Source organism: Desmodus rotundus, chromosome 5 (genome assembly GCF_022682495.2).
Source record: "Desmodus rotundus isolate HL8 chromosome 5, HLdesRot8A.1, whole genome shotgun sequence".
Lineage (NCBI taxonomy): Eukaryota > Metazoa > Chordata > Mammalia > Chiroptera > Phyllostomidae > Desmodus > Desmodus rotundus.
In genome coordinates, this window is record NC_071391.1 from 156,964,879 (window position 1) to 156,984,589 (window position 19,711).

General features: G+C 41.0%; 1 protein-coding gene across 3 annotated transcripts in view; it reads left to right on the forward strand.

Annotated features, from left to right (window-relative positions):
* The window catches only part of LDAH (lipid droplet associated hydrolase), a 78,565-nt gene that overhangs the window by 30,404 nt on the left and 28,450 nt on the right, over positions 1-19,711 (forward strand). The window lies entirely within an intron of this gene.

The window sequence follows — 19,711 nt, forward strand, 5'->3', positions numbered from 1 at the left end:
AGCCGGGGCAGACAGGAAAGTAGAGTGTGAAGGGAACTGGAGTGTTCTGCACGACAGTGCGTAGCAGTTCCACGCTGCGTCCACGTGACCCATTAGTGACCCCTGGTGTGTGAAAACCACGGGGTCAGGCAGTCAGCACCTCAGTACAAACTCTGGTTCGTGAAAGACCCTCCATTTCAGGAAGCGATACATCCCCTGCTGCGAGGAAAGTTCGCATTGAGGATGATAAAATGCTCTTCAATCACTTGTGAACTTATTTAAATATATAGTCATGTTTATGATTGTGCACACACGTTATCTTTTCTGAACTACTCAGAAGACTGACTACCTTGCTGAAAACCAGACACATGGAAAGTTTCAACTTTTCAACTTCAGCCATTTTTAGTTATCTGCATGTTTTTTTTAAATCCTGAAATTGCTTTCAAAGTGGAAAAATTGTGTGGGCTTTTTTCATCTTTTCATAACTCCGAAAACGATTTAATATATTTTTCTCAAAGTTTGCAAAAAAAAAAATTACCTTTGGGCTGAAACCAAGCATGGAAAATTTCACCACAAAGGGCTAATTTTTTTGGAAAGCTTCAAGAAAGTGAAAACAGGGGTTTATAATAGAACATTCTTCATGCATGTTAATACTTAGTACTTTATCTAATGCATTTCATCTGAGAATTTCTGAACACTCTTCAGATTTAAATATTGAACCATTTTAGTATTTTCTTGTCCATGACACTGTCAGATATGGAAAATTCCCCTCATCCTCTCCAAGGTCCAGTATCTTGGGAGCTTGTGAGATGTGTTTAAAGGGACAGGTAGGGCCAGAGAAGTGAGGCGGCTGCTGGCCAGAGAAAAGCTTGCACTTACTGCCTGGACACATTCTACCCACAGCTCTTCCTGGCCCAGGAGTGGTTGTGAGTGGACCGTAGTATACTCTGCACTCAGCAGCTCTAAGCCAGTAGTTCCCAAAGCAGCATCCGCTTCACTTGGGAACGTTTTACGAATACAAGTTACTGGGCCCACTCAGACCTATTGCATCCAAACCTTTAGAGCTGGGAACACCAGCCAGGGCTTTAACAAGTGCAGTGGGGATTCTGGTGGATGCTCGAGTTTGAGACCCACCAGCCCAGGCTTTCCAAGAGCTTGCAACCCAGGATGTGTTGCGATCGACAGACAATTAAATCCACCCTCTATCTTTCCGTAACCTGTCAGTTCTGCCTCCTGTCATCCCTTGGAATGCCAATCAGGTTCTCTAAAGGAAAGGTTTTTTCCCATATTTCAGGTATTCTAGCTCTTCCCACCTGTGACCTGATCCCCAAGCACAGCAACCCCTCGAGCGAAGGTGTCGACAGTGCCGCCTGTTCAGGGAAATGGAACTATCAAGTTGTGTTTTCTCGTTTGTTTGAGTCACCAGGGTCAAACCACGATGGGACTGCGTGTTTCATTTCATCTCTTTGCAATCTTAAGTTCCAGGATTTAAGTGGCAAGGGAGCAGAGGCCCGTCAGTGGACACTGACGGAAGCCCTGAGCTTTTACGGGCAAGTTCGCAATCAGGTTTTGCAGTGGCCGCCTGCAGTCCAGCGCGCTCTGAGTCTTCCGGCACTGAAGGAGTCGTGCATGTGGCATGTTACAGACTTTGAGGACTTTCCTGTCGTGATGGAAGTCAGCGGTCTGTGGTGTGCAGGCCTTTAGCCCATCACTGCTGCCCCGGCCTGTTGTGAGGATGGGGACTTCGGCCTGGCCCGGGCCAGGTGTTAAAGCAGTCTGAAGAGTCGCAGCCCATCTTGGGGAAGCATCAATACACCTGTCTAAGCTAATACAGACAGAAAGAGAAAAGGGACCCTTTTTTTAATTGACCATTTAAAAATTTTATTATAAAAGATTTCAAACAGAAAAGTAAAAATTGTTGTATAGTGAATCTTCAGATGGCCATTATTTAGAGTAATATAGCTACTAATATTTTGTCATCATTACCTCATTTTTCTTTCTTAAATACTTTCAGATAAAGTATGGCCCTCGTAACGTCTCACCTTGAAACACTCCCTGGTGTGCCTTTCACAGAGTGCCTTCCTTGTGACTGTAACATCGTCACCACGCCCGGCAGAATTAACGTTCAGTCTTTGACGTTACTTAATACAGTCCATACTGGGTTTTCTTTGTCTACAAAGTGCATTTTTACGGTGGTTTGCAAGATCTTCCTTTAAATTAAAGGTTTTTCTCCAATTATAAAAGGTGATATATTTGTAAATTTCAGGAAAGTAGAAAAGAAAGTAAAAGTAAATATGCCTTTGAAGATTGGTACAGTATCAAGAGAAACTGAATATCCTGAATATACCACAAATTGCTTTTAAAACTCAGTAAATACCTTCTTAAAACCGAATGCGGAATTGCATAAAGAAAGGGCACTTGTTGCGGGAAGAGCTGGTGCACGAGTTTGCGGTTCTGTACAGGCCGTTTGAGAAGCTGGTCCCTGCGTCCCCGTGCTTAGACCAGAGAAGGTGATGCGGTGCCTCTCTCAGTTTTGTTTTTACTGTTAAAAACGAAAATCTAGCTGCATTTGCACTGCTGTTTATTAAGGTGTAAAAATTTATTTAAGATACCTAATTCTCTTGCAGATATTTAAAGTAATTGAAGATTAAATTCTTGGCTGAGTTTTTTAACTGTGATTATTACTTATCATATTACTATAGTTATAATTTATGGATCTTAGTTAATCTTTTCCGCAACGCTGAGGGGCTTTTACTTTTCCCGTGTCACACATCAGGACCCTGCAGCGTGGGGCGAAAGCAGCTTGCTCAAGGCTAGATGGCTCATTAGGCGTCGGCTGGGGTTTGAACCCATGTGTGTTTGACTCCAAAGTCCATGTTCTTAGCCACACGGCTAAGACAGTAACTTCTTATAACAGCTTCTTTGATAAAGGTGCAGGGAACACGAACAGATAATTCCTTGAAGAGCTAGCAAATAAATCTCTCAAAGACCACGTAGGGAGCACACCGAGTGACACAGCCACGAGTGAGCACACGCAGTGGGCAGTGCCTGGTGCGCGTTTACTGAGCAGAGCCGCACTCCTGACGTCTGAAGAGTGTCCCGCAGCAGCTGTGAGAGTGCGCTCTGCCGCCGCGCTCAAAAGTTCCGTGCTGCTGCAGAGAGTCTGAACCCGCAAACCCCGGGGCTGCGCAGTGGCGGTCGCTGGGGTGGAGGTAGGGTGTGCTGGAGGGGGGGCTCTACACTGTGCCTCCCTTTTCACAGTGGTCACTTGTTATCAGGAAAAATAACTCCTGTAAAAAGTGCTCATGCCCTTTGAACTTACTAACCCTTTTCTTTGATATCTATCTTAAGAAAATCTCAAAGATAGAAAACACTCAGGTACAAAAATATTGTTCATTGTGACAAAAAATTGAAAATACCCTAATGTCTGGCTCTAAAGGGAAGGCTAGGTAGAACATGGAATGTGAAGTATTAAAATTATATTTTCAAAAGACAATACATAAAAGTTAATTACAAAATATTAATCAAGATATAAGGATATATAGAGAATATATATCAAAAGAAAACATACATTAAAAAGTTTGAAAATAAAATTACCAAAATGAGTACAGTAGCTGTGTTTGGGTGGTGAGTTTTGGGGTGGTTTTTCCTATTTATTTTCTATTTTTAAAATTTCCTTTAACGGCATATATTTCTTCACTATTATAATCATTTAATGATTATGCATTTTCTTTATTTTAAGAAAGCAGTTTGACTGTGTGACTTCAGAGCAGAACATTGGTCCAGGAGAGAGAAAGATTCTGATAATCGCATACACAGCCATAGAGAATAAATACGAGGGGAATCTCGCGGTCTCTCTGCAGGAGACCCACCCGTAAGGCCAGCAGTGACGCCCAGCTGGTAGCTGCGTTTTTGGCAGTAGCAGCTGTCCTAGCCTCTTCCCGTCTTACCTACTCTTCCTGTTCTACTCGATTTAAATTGTGATTTCTTTTTAGTTAACATGCCCCCCCAAAAAATAATGTGTGGTGTTGATGGGCGTGCCTTTTGATGGCCTACCTCATGATCGTTACTAGAATGTGATAACAAAATCAGAGGTTGGGTTCAGCATCATCTTTGAGCCTACCACTGGACTGAAGCAAGCCTTAAAACGTACAGGCATGTTTACTTCCCATCAGACAGGCAGTTCATAGTGGCAAGGACTTGAAAAGGTTCTGAGGTATGAGTAGGTGGCCCACGCTAAGGAAGAGGTGTCCTTTTTTTAAAATACCCTTGCAGTTGGATGGATACAGGTCTGAAAAACATAGCTTGGACCTTGCTGCATTTGGGCCATGTTTTGCTAATGAACTGGGTGTTCACAGAAGAGGAATTCCTGGAGCCTCAGGGGACAGAGCATGGCAGAGAAGAGATACAAAAGAGGAGAAACAGTGTAACAAAATTCTTTGGGGGGACTTTTTTGGTGGCTACTCTTTATTCCAGGGAGAAGATTCTCTCTGAGTCTATCAGTCTGTAGAAAAGAAAATTGCAAATGTGATCTGTAAGGAAGGAAAAGCCCCTAATATGGTTACCCAGCATGCTTGACGCCGCCTGCCCTCCCTTGCTTGGGTGGAAAATCTGTGAACAGTATGCAGTGTAAGCCACAAAAAAATTCCCTGAAGTGGAAAAAGCCTCGCGGGCACTAAATGAAAGATGCTTCACAAGAATAAAATGTGGTTGCTTTGAGATCATGCATTCCAAGCCAGTTGAGACTGATTGTATTTGGTTGGGGAAAAGCCAGATTATCAGGTGTCAGAGAGGCATATTGATGAGTGGATAAAGACTGAGGCCAGCACCATTTCTGGCAACCTGTCCCTAGGAAACCAGACAGGAAATCATTTCCCAGTGTCAGTCCTGCAGATAGCAGAGGGAGAGCACATTATTGAAGTCTGTTGACAAGTTCAGAAGCTTCATCTCACCCATGTCAGCTATCTCCTCACCAGTGCATTTATGGGATCTTCTGTAATAAGCCAAATGGAGTGTAAGCGATGAGCCTTTTCCTCTTTCATAACCTGCCACCCCCAGGAAAATGCTAGGAGCTTCTTGTGCTCTAGTGCAGAGGGGAAAGGCTCTGAGGGCTTCACTAATGTTATGTGAATGCTTATTTCCCAAAAACTTGGGGACAGATTCCTGTGATCTGGGTCCCAGGGGAATTCTCAGTGTCCCCTGAGGGAGACAGCCTCACCTTCTCTCCTTCAGTCATAGGCCCTGTGCCTGCCCTGGACATGCCTCGCGCCGCCTCCTACCTATTCTGTTTCTCGTTGCCCACTTTCGTTCTGCCTTTTCCTGCCACCGCCTGCCAGATGCCTGTCTGTCTTTCAAAGTCAGCCATCCCCAGTGCAAACTCCACTCTTTCCCGATTCTTCCCGTTTTTACCGCCTGCCAGATGCCTGTCTGTCTTCCAAAGTCAGCCATCCCCAGTGCAAACTCCGCTCTTTCCCGATTCTTCCCGTTTTTACCACCCTTCCTTTGTAACCCATGTTCTCATAGTTCTTCTATATTCCACCTTTTATTACAGGCATTGCATATTTATTTGATCCTATTAGATTTTTGAGGTTGTCTTTTTTAAATTGAGGTATAATTTACTCACAATAGCTCTTTTTTTCTCTCCCTGCTTCAATCTAGATATTTTCTTTTGACCTGTTATTCAGTTTATTCATCCTCACTTGAGCTGTGAACTGATTTTAAACCCATCTGTTGCATTCTCAATTCCAGTTATTCCATTTTTTTGCTTACAGAATTTCCATTCTCTTGTTTTTATAGTGACCAGTGTAGAATTCCTGAAATTCTACATCTTGTCACTTAATTTGATTATATTAATCAACAGTTATTTTAACGTTTATGTCTGACTTTATTCTCCTTTCTGCTACCAATATTTTTTAAATTACTTTTATTCTTAAAATATAAAAAAATCAGAGATGATATATCTGAAATAAAAATAAAGATTGTATCTGAAAATTCCGGTAGCTGAGTCTCAGGTAGTTGCATTTCTTTTCTGCTTTTTCCTTCTTTGTTTTTGATCCTGTTGCTTTGTCCCTTGGGAGCTTTTCGTATTCGTCAGGGTTCCCCAGAGAAACAGAGCCTGTAGGATGTGTGTGCACGCACAGAAAGAAAGTACCGGTGAGGAAGTGGCTAACACACTTAAACAAGCTGTCAAGTGCCGAGCTCTGTAGTCAATAAACTGGAGACTCAGGGGAGCTAACGATGTAACTGCTAGTCGCAAAGCAGGCGGGCTCGAGACCCGGGAAGAGCTGATATTTCGGTTTGAGTCCAAAGGCAGGAAAAAAACAGCGTTTCAGATCAGAGGCAGTCAGCAGAGGGAATTCTCTCTTATTTGGCCTGTTTTATCTAGAACTTCAACGGATTGGATGAGGCCCACTAGCACTCTGCTCGGTCTCACAATTCAAGCATCCTCCCTGACACACTCAGAATAGTATGTGACCAAATATCTGACCACCCCGTGGCCTGTCAAATTGGCACAGAAAATTAGCCATCACAGCTTGGTGGGGTTTTTGTTTTAACTGAACACCTATCATTATATATGAAAAATTGTTAAGACAATACAAGGCTTCTGTTTTCCTCCAGGAAGGATTTACTTTTGCCTAGCACTTACAGTAAGGTCCAGTGACTTTAGTGCCATCAGGAGCTGGCTCAATCAGACCTACCTGCGTGAGAGCTGGTCTCTTTCCAGTTCATCACTTTCTAGAGTGTAGCCTTTAGTAGGTTCCACTGGGAGCTTAGGACGCTTTCATTTAATGGGCAGCAAACGCCAAAGTTTTGACACTTCAGCCAAAGAAAAGTTCTAGAAACTCTGTCCGGCCTCTTGCTCTTCTAGCTGCTGCTTGAAAATTGGTAAATGCCGAAGAGAAGCTATTTCAGCACACCTGAGTGTTATTTTTCTCTAGAAATTTGGCCCTTCATCACCTCTGCCTTTGATGCTTTCAAAGGCACTTTTAAAAACTACTTTTTCCAGCTTTTCTAATTGTTCTTGGCAGAAAGATTGCTCTGCGGTACGCTAGTCCACCGTCCCCACCCCCGCCTCCACCGCTCCCCGCTGTTGCTGCCTCACTGCAGGTTCTCCCGGCTTGGCCATGGGAAGCCTGCCCTTTCGAGTGCTATTCTTTGTGACCCGCTTTTTTCTCTGGGCAGTTTTAGAATCTTTATTCCCACTATTGTATTTAACAATGATATTTTTTGGACTCTTTATCCTTTTTAATCTGGAAACTGGCATTCTAACATACTGAAAACTTCTCTTGCACTTTTTCCTCTTTGTTTTCTGATTCTTCATGTGTCAAACCTCCAGAAATGATTCTCTTGATTTGTTTTAGTTTCTGTTGTTCACCTGTGTTTGGGTTTTTTTTTTTTAGTTGAATACGATGAACAGTATGGGTTTTTTCCCCAACTGTGTCTTGAAATTCATCTAATTGAACTTGGGATTTTAGCCTTCATGCAAGTAATTCCTGAGATAATTTCTTATTCTCTGTTCCCTTTTTGTGGTGTACTTTCTATGAGTTCATGGCTCACTCTCTCCAAGGACAGGAAATTTTTGGAGTTTTGTTGCACTCCTGCGTTGTCTCTAACCCTCAGAATCCCTGTTTTCTGCTTAGTTTACATTGATCTGACTTCTCTGAAGCTTTCCTCAAATGTCCGACGTTCCTTTGTTATCTGTCCATATTTAAGAAAGAAGCACCAAAAGTCCTAGGAGGTTTTGTGTGGGAGTGAGCCCGGTCAGCTAGTCGGCTTCACTGCAGGATGATCGGACGTCCTGGCATTTTTTTTGGCTGGGTGGCAGGGAGGCTTGCTCCCCAGTGTCATATCTGTATGTTTTTCTCTAGAGCCATTTGTCTCTCTCAAAAAAAAAATCTTCCGACCGCCTGCCTGAGGGCAGCACCATCAAGGCGAGCGGGCATGAGAGACCGGTCTTGCACGGCAGGTTGGCGTTCAGCATTTGTACTTTCATGTAGCCCCTTTACCCTGCCTTCCTCTGTGCCCCATGTGCTCAGGTCCGAAAACTCTCCATTGTTGTACAGAATAACCCTGAGTCCTGAGCTGGGGCTGGGAGGAAGAGTCGCTTGGGGGTATTGGGTGAGGCACTTACCCTGGGGGACTCGCTGCCCCTCAGCCAAACTTTCCTTCATTCCATCTGCCACATGCCATGCAGTCACTGAGCACCTGTTACGGACTTAAAGGCACAAAAGAAGGTCTGCCCTCACCAAGTTCAGTCTGCTAAGGGGAGATGGTAATAAACCTAAAACTGTGCGTAAATCAGTACATTCAAAGGTAGAAATGGAGTGGAAGCAAGATGAAGGGGATGGGAAGTTCCATGGCTGGGGTAGGAGGCAGTGGTGGACTGTACTGTAATTTATCTAACATTTAACTTCAAACTTACGGAAGAGTTGCAAGAATAAGAATAGTGCATAGAACACCTATACACTTAAGCCAGGTTTACTATTATTATTATTATTTAACCTCATTTTCTCTACCTCTCCCCTACTCCCACAAGGGGGGTAGGGAGAGCAACTGTGTATACAGTTGGCCCTCATCTGTGGGTTCCACATCCATGGATTCAACCAACAATGGATCAAAAATATGCGGAAAAAAATATTCCAGAGAGTTGATCCCTAAACAATACAGTATAACAACTATGTATTTGGCATTTACACTGTATTAAGCATAAGTAATGTAAAGATGATTTAAACTGTGGGAGGATGTACTCTGCTTGAGTCCATACCTCACCTTAGTTACTTCGTAGCTAAATCTACTCTCGAAGTTAAATCTTTCTCATCTATGGAATGAGGAAACTTACTTGGCATGGTTGTTACGTGTATTGAATGAGAAATGCGTGTAAAGTGTATCAGTGTAGTTCCGAGAAGATAGTAAGCTATCACTACTGTCATTCCAAGCACATCCCTACTCTGCGGCATTTTCCTGTCTTGCTGATGGGTGAAATTGTTAAAGCAGAATATAAGATCTCAAAAAGCAAGCTGTTGACCATTAAAATAGAATTGTATTTGCAATTGATGGGCTGCATACATATGATTAAATAAGCTGAATAGTCTTATCCTAACAAGAAAAAAATGTGGCCTTATTGGAGAAAAGAAAAACTAAACTAGGATTACTTCTAGGTCTGTCCTTTGACCAATAGCAACTATATCTTTGAAAGCTGTCTGGTTTACATTGCATATTCTCTAACAGGCCTTAACAGTGTTAGCAGTCATATAAAAGGAAAAACTGTGCGCTACGTTTTCTTGGTTTCAACTTGTGCAGTGGGGAGGCACGCAGCTGTCACTACAGCAGGTGGGCCAGCTAATCGAGATGTTGAAGCACTATTTATCATGTCCTCATAATATAGGCTTCGTTGCTGCACCCCAGAAAAATGGATGCATATGTAATAAATTATCTGACGAGTAAAGTTTATCTATGAACTTTTAGACTTTACTCTTTGGGTTTTTTTTTTTAATGCCTATTTAATAAAACAGGTTGCACATAAATCACACCTGAACATCACACTCTTTACCTTGTGGCTATTCTTTAAATTGTTTCTTAACTTCCTTTCTAAAAACTGATTAATAATAATAATAAGTTCAGGAAAAAATAAACATCAAAGTGCTGTCTCTAGTCCCCAAGAAGGTGCCCTCTATCAAAAGCCCCTGTGTGTGTATTTACTTTCCTGTGCTATTCACGAAGACATGGTTGTGCTTCATTATCAGAAGTAGGCCCTGGTAGATTTCAGATGAGAATGTGAAATATAAGAAAATGTTTCCTTAGAGAAGAATGAATTGGCCAGCCTAGCAGTTCTTTTTTTAATGAGACAGTAACATAAGAAAATGTTTTGTCATGTACACAGATTTGGAAACCTTCTCAGTGCAGCTGTGTTATAAAATTGGGTATATACTTCCTTGACCTCGGTGATTTTTTTGGCCAATAGGTTGCTATATGAAGAAAAGAAAATTTTATTACTATGACTTACCCTATTGAATTTGGACTATAAATTTCACTGAAATTATTATTGTGAGATCTAGGAAAAGGATAAGTTTCACCCAACAGGCAGTAACTGTTGTTCTCCAAAGACAAAAGAGGAAGGCCAGTCTCATCGACTAAATATTAGTTGTGATAAACAGTATTTGGTCTACTTATGTTTCCGAGAAGCAGTGATGCATTCAGAGTACATATTAGAACTTCCTCGTTTCCTCGGCGCATTCCCAGGGTTTCAGAGCGCACTCTCATTCTCCATTTGTTGTTGATATGGATCGACCAGACGTAGCCCTGAAGTTGCTCATGTATTTTTGGAGTTCCCCTTGCATGCAGTGTGGTTTCACATGGGTCACAGTAATGGATCATTTATACAAAGTAATGGATTGCTTCCTCGTTCTGCCAGCTGATTTGATCAGTCCGAAGTTCCTTATTTACTGTGGGTCACATAACTAATATGGAATCGGTATGGTACATTTATTAGTACGACAGTAACTGTATTAACCATTTGTGTTCTCTAAATCATTGAGGATATTTTAATAAATACCAGAAAGCCTTATTTTGAAGTGAATAAACTTGAAACTAAATTGAGCAATGACTAAATTACCAGACTTTTTGGAAAACAGATCATTTTCCTTAGTTCATTTTTCTGGTTAACTGTGGATTGACCATAGTAGGGTTGGGGGTGGGAAGCAAAACATTTATTTCTAACTTTCTTATTTAAAATACTTGTAAGGTGTTTTAGCATATTTTTCTGCTTTCATAAACAGAGTACAACAGTTTAGTTTTATTTTCCTAATGAATTTGTAGCACAAGAGCCCTCGTCTGAATAATTTCTCTTATCATCTGCAGTGCTGTTATAAACACAGAAGGTTTATGGGATTAGGATTAAATGTACTGACCTCGTATTATTCCCTGGAATTATTTTTTAACCAAATTCTTGATAGTAGTTGGTTGGTTATTTCCTAATATGGTTAAAAGTGGCTTGGAGGAACAAATAAGATTGGAAGATGCTTAGTTAAATTCCAGTTAGTGTAGATTGCATTGTTCAGTGACATCTAATTTTCCAGGTATCACTTATAGGATATGGTTTAGGAAGATGAAAATAAGCAAAATACCTTTGCACTTTCAGAATAAAAAGGCCTAAAGAACATATGAGCCCCAAGGGTTAGGATGTCTCATTTCAAGCTTGTTAACTCCCTCTTATCCACAATCCCACTAGCTGGTTAGAAGGGGAAATAGGATTTGGACATCTGCGTTGTCAGCACACGCACATCTAACGTTTCGTTGTAGTGCGGTATTCCCTTGCAGGGATGCCTGGTAACGTAGGTAATGACTCCTAATCGTGGACTCTCATCTCAGCTTGCTGGTCCAAATAATTGTTTTCTAGCTTTCTCAGCTGCATTTATTGAACAAGTCTTTTTTTTTCCGATGATACCTTATCATAAATTTAATTCCTGTACATATTCAGGTCTGTAGTTTCTAGACTTATTTTTGTTCCATTGAGCTATGTGATCCTTTTCTCAGTTTTAACTGTTGTAGCTTCTGATATGTGTAATATTTAGTAGAGCTAATCCCCCTCCTTCTTCTTTTTCAGAATTCCTAGGTTATTAGTACATTTCATTTTCCAGATTAACATTAATATAATTGGTTAAATTCCAAAATAGGTGTCGTCTTTGAGTAATTTAATTGGGATCGAATGAATTGAATTGATAAATTAATTTAAGGGGCGACTTTATATCTCTTTTGCAATAGAAGAATAAACAAATGCTACTTTGGGTTTTAAAGTTTTTGTTTAGGTAAGTGCTCTATATTACTTCTAATGTTTGTATTTAGCTTTTATTTTTACACATGAATTTTTAAAACATGAGCCATAAACACTGGTAATTTTGCTTTCCCTATTTATGAGTCATTTTTCTACCTTGTCTACTTCCACTGGGGTGGTAGCTCTGGGACAGCAGCGACACAGCAGCCGGGGGACCTTATTAAAATGGCAGCCCGGCGCCTCACTCCTGTTATCACACCCCTGAAAGGGTGCGCGGCCACTAGGACCAAAGCCAGTCCTGCTAGGCCCTCCGTACCCCTGCTGCCACTGTGGCGCTGCTGTCCACACCCTGGGAAGGACAGCAGTGCTGTCCCCTGCGTTTATGCAAACACCCCAGGGAGGTTCTGTCGATGGCCTTCGTGCTTGCTTCTCCCTCTCCCAGAAAAGCCCTTTTCCAGGAGTCTCCCGGCTCACCCCATGCTGCCTTCGCACAGCCCTTCACGGAGGCCTTCCCCAGACACCTCACCTAGAGCTGAGCCCTGCCTCCCCCAACTGCTGGCCTCCTTCCACCTTTTCATTTCCTCCCTGCCGACCTTGGGACCTGAGACTTCCTAGCATTCTACGTCTTTTACTCAGGTATTAACTTGTTGCCTGTTGTTACTTGTTCTTCAAGTTGTCACATGGTTGTTTTAAAATTATTATTCATTTATTGCTATTTACATACACGTTTTACTCATTTTATATCATTTACATAATTATTTATTATTTACTGTCAATTATGTCTTACTATTTATATCTTTCTCAAGCAAAAGATATTAAGAAAAAAGAAAAGTGGGGTGAGGGGATACAAAAAATAGCAAGAACAAAATAAGATTTTAAATTTAGAGTTCTAGCTCCAAAATATTAGCAATTATTTAAATGAAAATGTAGTGAACATATTAGTCATGTTAGTTAAAAGACAGAAATTGTCAGGTTACATAAAAAGTCTAACTATTCTAAATTTAAGGTTATGGAAAGGCAGGAAGTAAAAGGAGGGAAAGCTATATCTTACAAATTCTAACCAAAAGAAAGCTGGCCGCTATGTTAATAGTAAACAAAATAAGCACTGAAGGAAAAGCATTATGATGAAGAGAGCTCATCTAGGCATTGAAGGCCTCCTCTCCCAGGCAGTAACAATCTGTATCAGAAAGGAAAGCAGTAGTACCAGCCTGGGGTCCAGAGGTTGAAGTTTAACAGCAGGGTGGTATCAACTAACTTCATGCCATTGAATTTGGAAGCTTCAATGAAATGGACAAATCCCTAGAAAAAGATAACATCAAAGTAGATTCAAGAAGAAATAGAAAGCCTGAATGAATGATTCTAAGCCATTAAGAAAATGAAGCAATCAGTAGTCAAAACATTCTTAAAATAAAACTCCAGGCTTCCCTGGTGAGTTCTATCAAGTATTTAGAAAGTAAATCACTCTATTATGTTATAAAATCCTCTAGATAATGGAGGAGAAGAACATACTCTTGAACTCAGTTTTCTCAAAATAGCAAACCTTTATTTATATTCAAATCTAGAAAAAAAGTAATATAAGAAAGTTACCAGCCATCCTCACTTAGCAACATGCAAAAGCCCTGCACCAAATGTTGGAAAACCAGGAACAGTAACACATACAAAGGGCGGTGAGGGTGGTGGGTTCATCCCAGTAATAGAAAGTCCGTTTCACATTAGCGAATCAGTTGATAGTTCACCACATTAATAAATAAAAGGGGAAAATCCACAATCATTCTCCATAGGTGTAGAAAAGATATTTAATAAGATTCAGCATCCATTTATGATTTTAAAAAGCAGTTAGCAAACTACAAATAGAGGAACTTTTTTAATCTTCTAAAGCATCTCTCTAGAAAACCTTCAGCGCACGTCATGCCTTCTGGTGACTGTACTGAAATTGTGTTTGAATTCAGGAGCAAGAATTATTTCTGTTGAGCATTATATTAAGGCTTTGGCTAAATCAGTAAAGTGAGAAAAAATAAAAGATATAGGGATTTGAAAGGAAGAAACAACTCTATTTATTTGTGGATGATACAAGTATGTACTTAGAAAATCCAAAAGAATCTACAGACAAGTTATTAGAACTAATGAAGGACTTTAGTAAGTTTACTGGACGCAGAATCAACAAGCAGATAACTTTTATGTCATATAAGCAACAAACATTTAGAAAATGAAAATTTTAAAATACTCTATTTACAAAAGTATAAAATGAATAAGTACCTAATTATCTGACAAAAACTACATGATGACTACCTGTAAAATGTATAAAACATTTTTACAGACACCAACGATTTATAATAAAAGGAGAACTATGCCATGTTTATGGGTTGGAAAACACAATATTGTAAAAATATTACCTCTCTTCAAATTAATTTATAAATTTAGTACAATCCCAATCAGAATCTCAGAAAGATATTTGTGGAACTTGAAGAACCAATTCCAAAATGTTTATGGATATGCAGAGAGCCAAAATACCCAAGGCATTTTTGAAGAACAAGATGGGGGTTTAACTTACTCTACCAAGTGTCAAAGTGTATCATAAGCCTGTAGTAAATAAGCCGTGTGCTCTCTGCAGAGTTAGGGAAGTAGACCAGTGGGATGGATTAGAGAGCCCGGAAAAGGACCCCATACACAGGCTTTACAACAGAAGTGTCTCTGCAGAGAAGCGGGGAAAGGGCGGCCTTTGTGTACTTAATAGTGCCGGGACAATGGGGTTTCCAGATGGAAAAAAATTGCATTTGACCCATATTTCACACCACACATAAAAATTCGTTTCAGGTAGATTGTGAACCTAGATGTGGAAGACTAGACCACAGAGCTTTTAGAGGCATTATTGAAGAACATTGACTGCCAGAGAGCCTGCAGGGACTGTGAACCGTGACCAACCTGGCTTGGCTTCTTTACCATAGCACACGGATCCAGGTGGGGCTCAGGCTTGGCCTGACCTGAGAAGTCAGTTTCTTTGTCATTGCCTTTGCTGCCACCGCCGCCATCAGGAAACCGGTTCTCATCCTTGAGGGAGGACCCTTCCTGTGGGCTCGGGAGGGTAGCTCCTTCTTAGCCCTTCAGCTGGGAGGTCTCTCTCAGCAGGGCCGTGAGAAACCGCACCTCTCTCCACACCGAAGATTTTGCTTTTTGTGAATCCACCCCTGTTTTAAATCTCTCAGGTTTTGTTAAGTCCAGTAACACAGGAGTAAAAAGACGTGATATTAGAACTACCCTGAAGAGAGTGGAAGAATTGTGACTTTGAAGGTGCAGAGTCATGCTCGCTTCGGCAGCACATATCCTGCAGGTGCAGGGTCAATGCTTAATTGTAGCGCCGTTCCAGACGCTGGAGATTTTTTCATCCTTTCTGCCGCTCGTGTTCTTGAAGCACGCTGCTTGATATCCAAGTGAAACGCCAGCTCCCTGAAGTAAACTGCCAACTTTAGACAATGCAACAAAAATTTACTCTGTGGAGCTCCAGACACCCACTAACGGGGTTGTACTTTAAAACAGAAGAGAACGTGTGATGGTTAATGCCGTGTTTAAGAGTTCCTCTTGATCCACGTCTTCACACTTGGTATTGTTAGATCTCTCACCTTCTGCCACTTCGAAGGACACATCCCACATCTGTGGGACAGCAGTCATGTTTGACTGAGCCATTCGGAGAAGTCCTGAAGAGCATCTCTGGACTAAAGTGCAAAGACAAGCGGTGGCATACCCACTGTGGATCGAACACGAGAATGGGGAGAACTGGACACGTGGGAAAGCTGTTGGGCTCTTCACCTGTGCTTCCTGCAACTGAAGATAGGGGTCAGAATGGTGCCTGCGCTCCCTGCTCTGCTAGCCCTGTGTCCTCAACAATTACTGTATCCATGTGTTGTGCTAGAAGGGAACAAAAGCAACCAGGTATCAGAAAAGCCCTGGGATTCCAGAGCTGATGTCATCCCTTCTCTCTCTGTGTTTGCGTGCATGGGGTTGGAATTCCTACTGCGTATGATTCCTTTAACTGACTTTTCTTGTCCAGTAATACTTCCTAGAGATCTCTTAACCTTAGTCCGAATTTTTTTTTTTTTTTTAAATCTTTATACAGGTGAATCTTGAGCAGCACAGCTTTGAACTGCATGGGTTCATTTATACGTGGATTTTTTTTCAATAAATATATAGTCGGCCCTCTGGATCCCCGCGTTTCATATCCAAGGCTGCAGCTAACCATGGCTCGAAAACTGTTTTCCATGCACAGTTGGGAATCCCTGGATGTGGAGAGCTGACTGTGTGCACCCAGCGGTGTCCAACCTGCAGCCCTTGGGCCGCACACGGCTCAGGATGGCCATGAATGCGGCCCAACATGAGATTGTAAACTTGCTTACAACATTATGAGATTTTTTGTGTGACTCTGTGTCACAGTGTATTTAATGTGTGGTCCAAAACAACTCTTCTTCTTCCAGTGTGGCCCAGAGTTGCCAAAAGGTTGGACACCCATTATACCGTTTTATGTAAGGGACTTGAGAATCTGCAGATTTGGGTATCCATGGGGATTCTGGGACTGATTCCCTTTGGATAATAAGGAATGACTGAGTTTTAGGGGAGTCAATACTCATACACAGACTTTTGGCTGAATGGGGGGAGGCACTCCAAAGCCCTGCGTTGTTCAAGGGTCACCTGTGTATGACATTTGTATAAGCCATTGCAGTCCAGGCAGCCGACTCTGATTGGAGGAGGATTCTGGATCATCCCTGACGTTCTGGAGCTGAGATCATTACAGGTTCCCACGAATGCCTCATAAGGCCTTTCTAAGTACCATCTGTACATCCAGCATCTCTGCTTTGTACTTGAGAAGATACCAGGGTGGCAGAAACTCCTGTATTCCGGCTGAAACCCTGCATTCATTGAAAAAGCAAATTAGGAGCATTTTGCAATCTGTTGTTGCCAAGCCAGGATTTTAAAAATCATCTGAAAAGGCTGTGGCCCCCTGCTCCTGAAGAATGTCTTTTATTCCCCATCAAAGCCACAGAGGCATTCAGGGAACGGTTCATTCTTATTTATGAAACAGAAGAGGAGGTCTAGTAGAGGTCAAATTATTGTGACCAAAAAAGAAACAACTAGAATATCTGTCATTGTTGAGAGCAAAGGAAAAGTCTACAGGAAATGGCTGAACGTTTAGCTGACAGATATGACCAAGGAAAAACAAGATATGGCTGGAAAGAAAAGAGTCTTACACAGTTTCCCCTCAAATCCCTTTTCTCCATTAATAAGAGAGACATGAAGGCAGAATTATAAGTGCTACCTGATCAAGTTTTAACATTTGGGCAACGCCATCAAACAGGTTACAGTGAAAAAGGACTAGGAGACCAAGTCTACAAAAACCCACCTTTATTCTCAGGTCCTGCTGGGAGAGTGCGTTCAGCCCATCCAGCAGGAGGAGTGTAGATCTGTAAGGGAAAGGGCAAATCACTGATGCCTGAAATCACAGGAACAGACACACTGACGTTAAACACGAATGAAGGCTTAAACCCACAGTGTAGAACAGATAAGAGGTAGCACTATCTGATTTCTAAAACATTTTGAGTGAAAAAATATCTTCATGATTTGAGGTTAAAGAAGAACTTCTTGAACGAGGCACAGAGAGCTGTAACTGTAAAGAAAAAAACTGTTAAAGTCAACGGTACCAAACTTAAGAACTTACCTCTGTTATGACAAAAGTAAGATGAATAAGAGTTCACCGGGCAAGCTGAGGACTGCCACGAGGTAAAGGACTGGTATGCAGAATAAAAAACAGCTCCTATGAATCAATAAGAAAAATAAAAAGACAGCCAGCCTAGTAGAAAAATGTGCAAGGGACTTGCATAAGCACCCCAGAGGATATAGAAAATGTCCAATCAACATATAAAAGCTATTCAACAAATTAAAGCGACAGGGAAATACACCAGGTTAGTCATAATTACAAAGTTTGCCAGTGCCAGATGTGATGAACACAGGTAGAAATATTGAACTCTCATGTCTGCTGTTATGGGGGTAAATTGCTACAACTACCTTGGAAAGCTATTTGGGTTATCTCCTGAAGCTGAACATGTGGATACTGTATTTCTATTAAAGCTGATACAGTCAACAGAAACACATGCACACATGTAGCAAGAAACATGTATAAAAATGTTCATAGCAGCATACTTACAGTGTGTCTGGACTGAAAAGTTGAGGTATGTTCATACAATAGACAAGTATATTGCATGCAAAGATAATCTATTGCTACATATATCAACATGGATGAATCTTACAGACAATGTTGGGTCAAGGAAGTATAACATGAAAACATATGCATGATTACATTCATATAAATTTCGTTAACAGAAAGAAGTTAACTATAGTGTTAAGGGATATGTGTTAGTCTGCTGAAACTGCTGTAACAAAATGCCATAGACTGTGTGGCTTAAACAACTGACATTTGTTCTTTCTGGAGGCTGGAAGTCCAAGACCAGCACGCCAGCATGTTTGGTTTCCCATGAGACTTCTTCCTGGCTTTCAGATGGCCACCTTCCCCCTGGTGTTCACCAGACCGCCAGACCTCTTCTTTGTGTGTGCTCAGGATGAGACAGCAAGCTCTCTGGGGTCTCCCTTATAACTGATCCTATGACCTCATTTAACCTTAATTGTCTATCTCTACATACAGTCACATTGGAACCCTGGAGTGGTAGCTAAGTTGGATAGAACGTCGTCCAGATGCACCAAGGTTGCGGGTTTGATCTCTAATCAGGGCATGTACAAAAAGTAATGAGTAAATCAATGTTTCTCTTTCTCTCTCTCTCTCTCTCTCTCTCTCTCTCCCTCCCCCCCTTCCCTCTCTCTCTCAAAAAAATTAATAAATAAAAAATATACATTTAGATGCAGTCACATTGGGAGTTAGGTCTTCAACATGTAGATTTGGGGGAGACCCAATTTGTTCTGTTGTAGGATGAAAAGTATTAATGTAAAGCGAAACAAGGAAGTGAGTATAATATTAAGGGATGGTAAGCATTGATACAAAGCAAAGTAAGGAAGGCAGGACAGAGTTGTGACTGGAAGATGCCATGCCGGCTGTTTTATTTCTTGACTCACATAACTTCATTTTATAAACTATTTGTTAAATGTCACATTTAAATTTTGTATACTTTTCAGTATGTGATACTTAATCATTTTAATTTTTTTAAACAGCAAAACCATTGCATTCATTCTCACTTCCTCTTCTGCAATCTGTTAACATCGACAATCCTATTCCATTTTTGTTACTCTGTTATTGACTTGTGTTCCCTATAGAAATTGTTTTTAGGTGTTAATCATTTAAATATTAATACATTAAATAATGGTAAATTTTGAAATATTTAGCAATGCCATTTTTTCTCCTGGAGTATTATTAAAATTCATTTCCTGATGTTCTGGGAAATTGAGTTGAGATTATATTTTTGTCCTTAAACATTTTCCCATAAGGTAGAGATTTCCAGCCTCACTTGTCCTTGGCCTGTTAAAGACTATCCTTGGTTGGTAGCATTAAGGAACAGAGGAGCTTTCAAAAGTGGACTGTCTCCAAATAAAATCAATTTTTTAAAATGCTGACTAGAAAGAGTTTTTATGTGGCTCTACTTCTGATTTCATTAGTGAAGCAAAGTTGTTATAACTACTGAAATGGTATATTAATTTCTACTTTCATCAATCTTTCAAAGGAATTATGAGTTGCTGTCACAATCAAGACGTTACCCAGGAATCTGATTTCCTTCTCACCCTGAAAATTAACCCCATCGATTCAAGGGGCATCCTTCTATCCACCCAGATTGGCTGTGGGCTGGGACAACAGTGGTGGTGATTTCTGGTCTGAACAGATCTTTAGACATATTCCAAAACCCAGCCACTTGCCAATACTATATAAAAGGAACGGTAAAGCAGTAGGTTATCCCTTAAGAAATTTCTCATCAA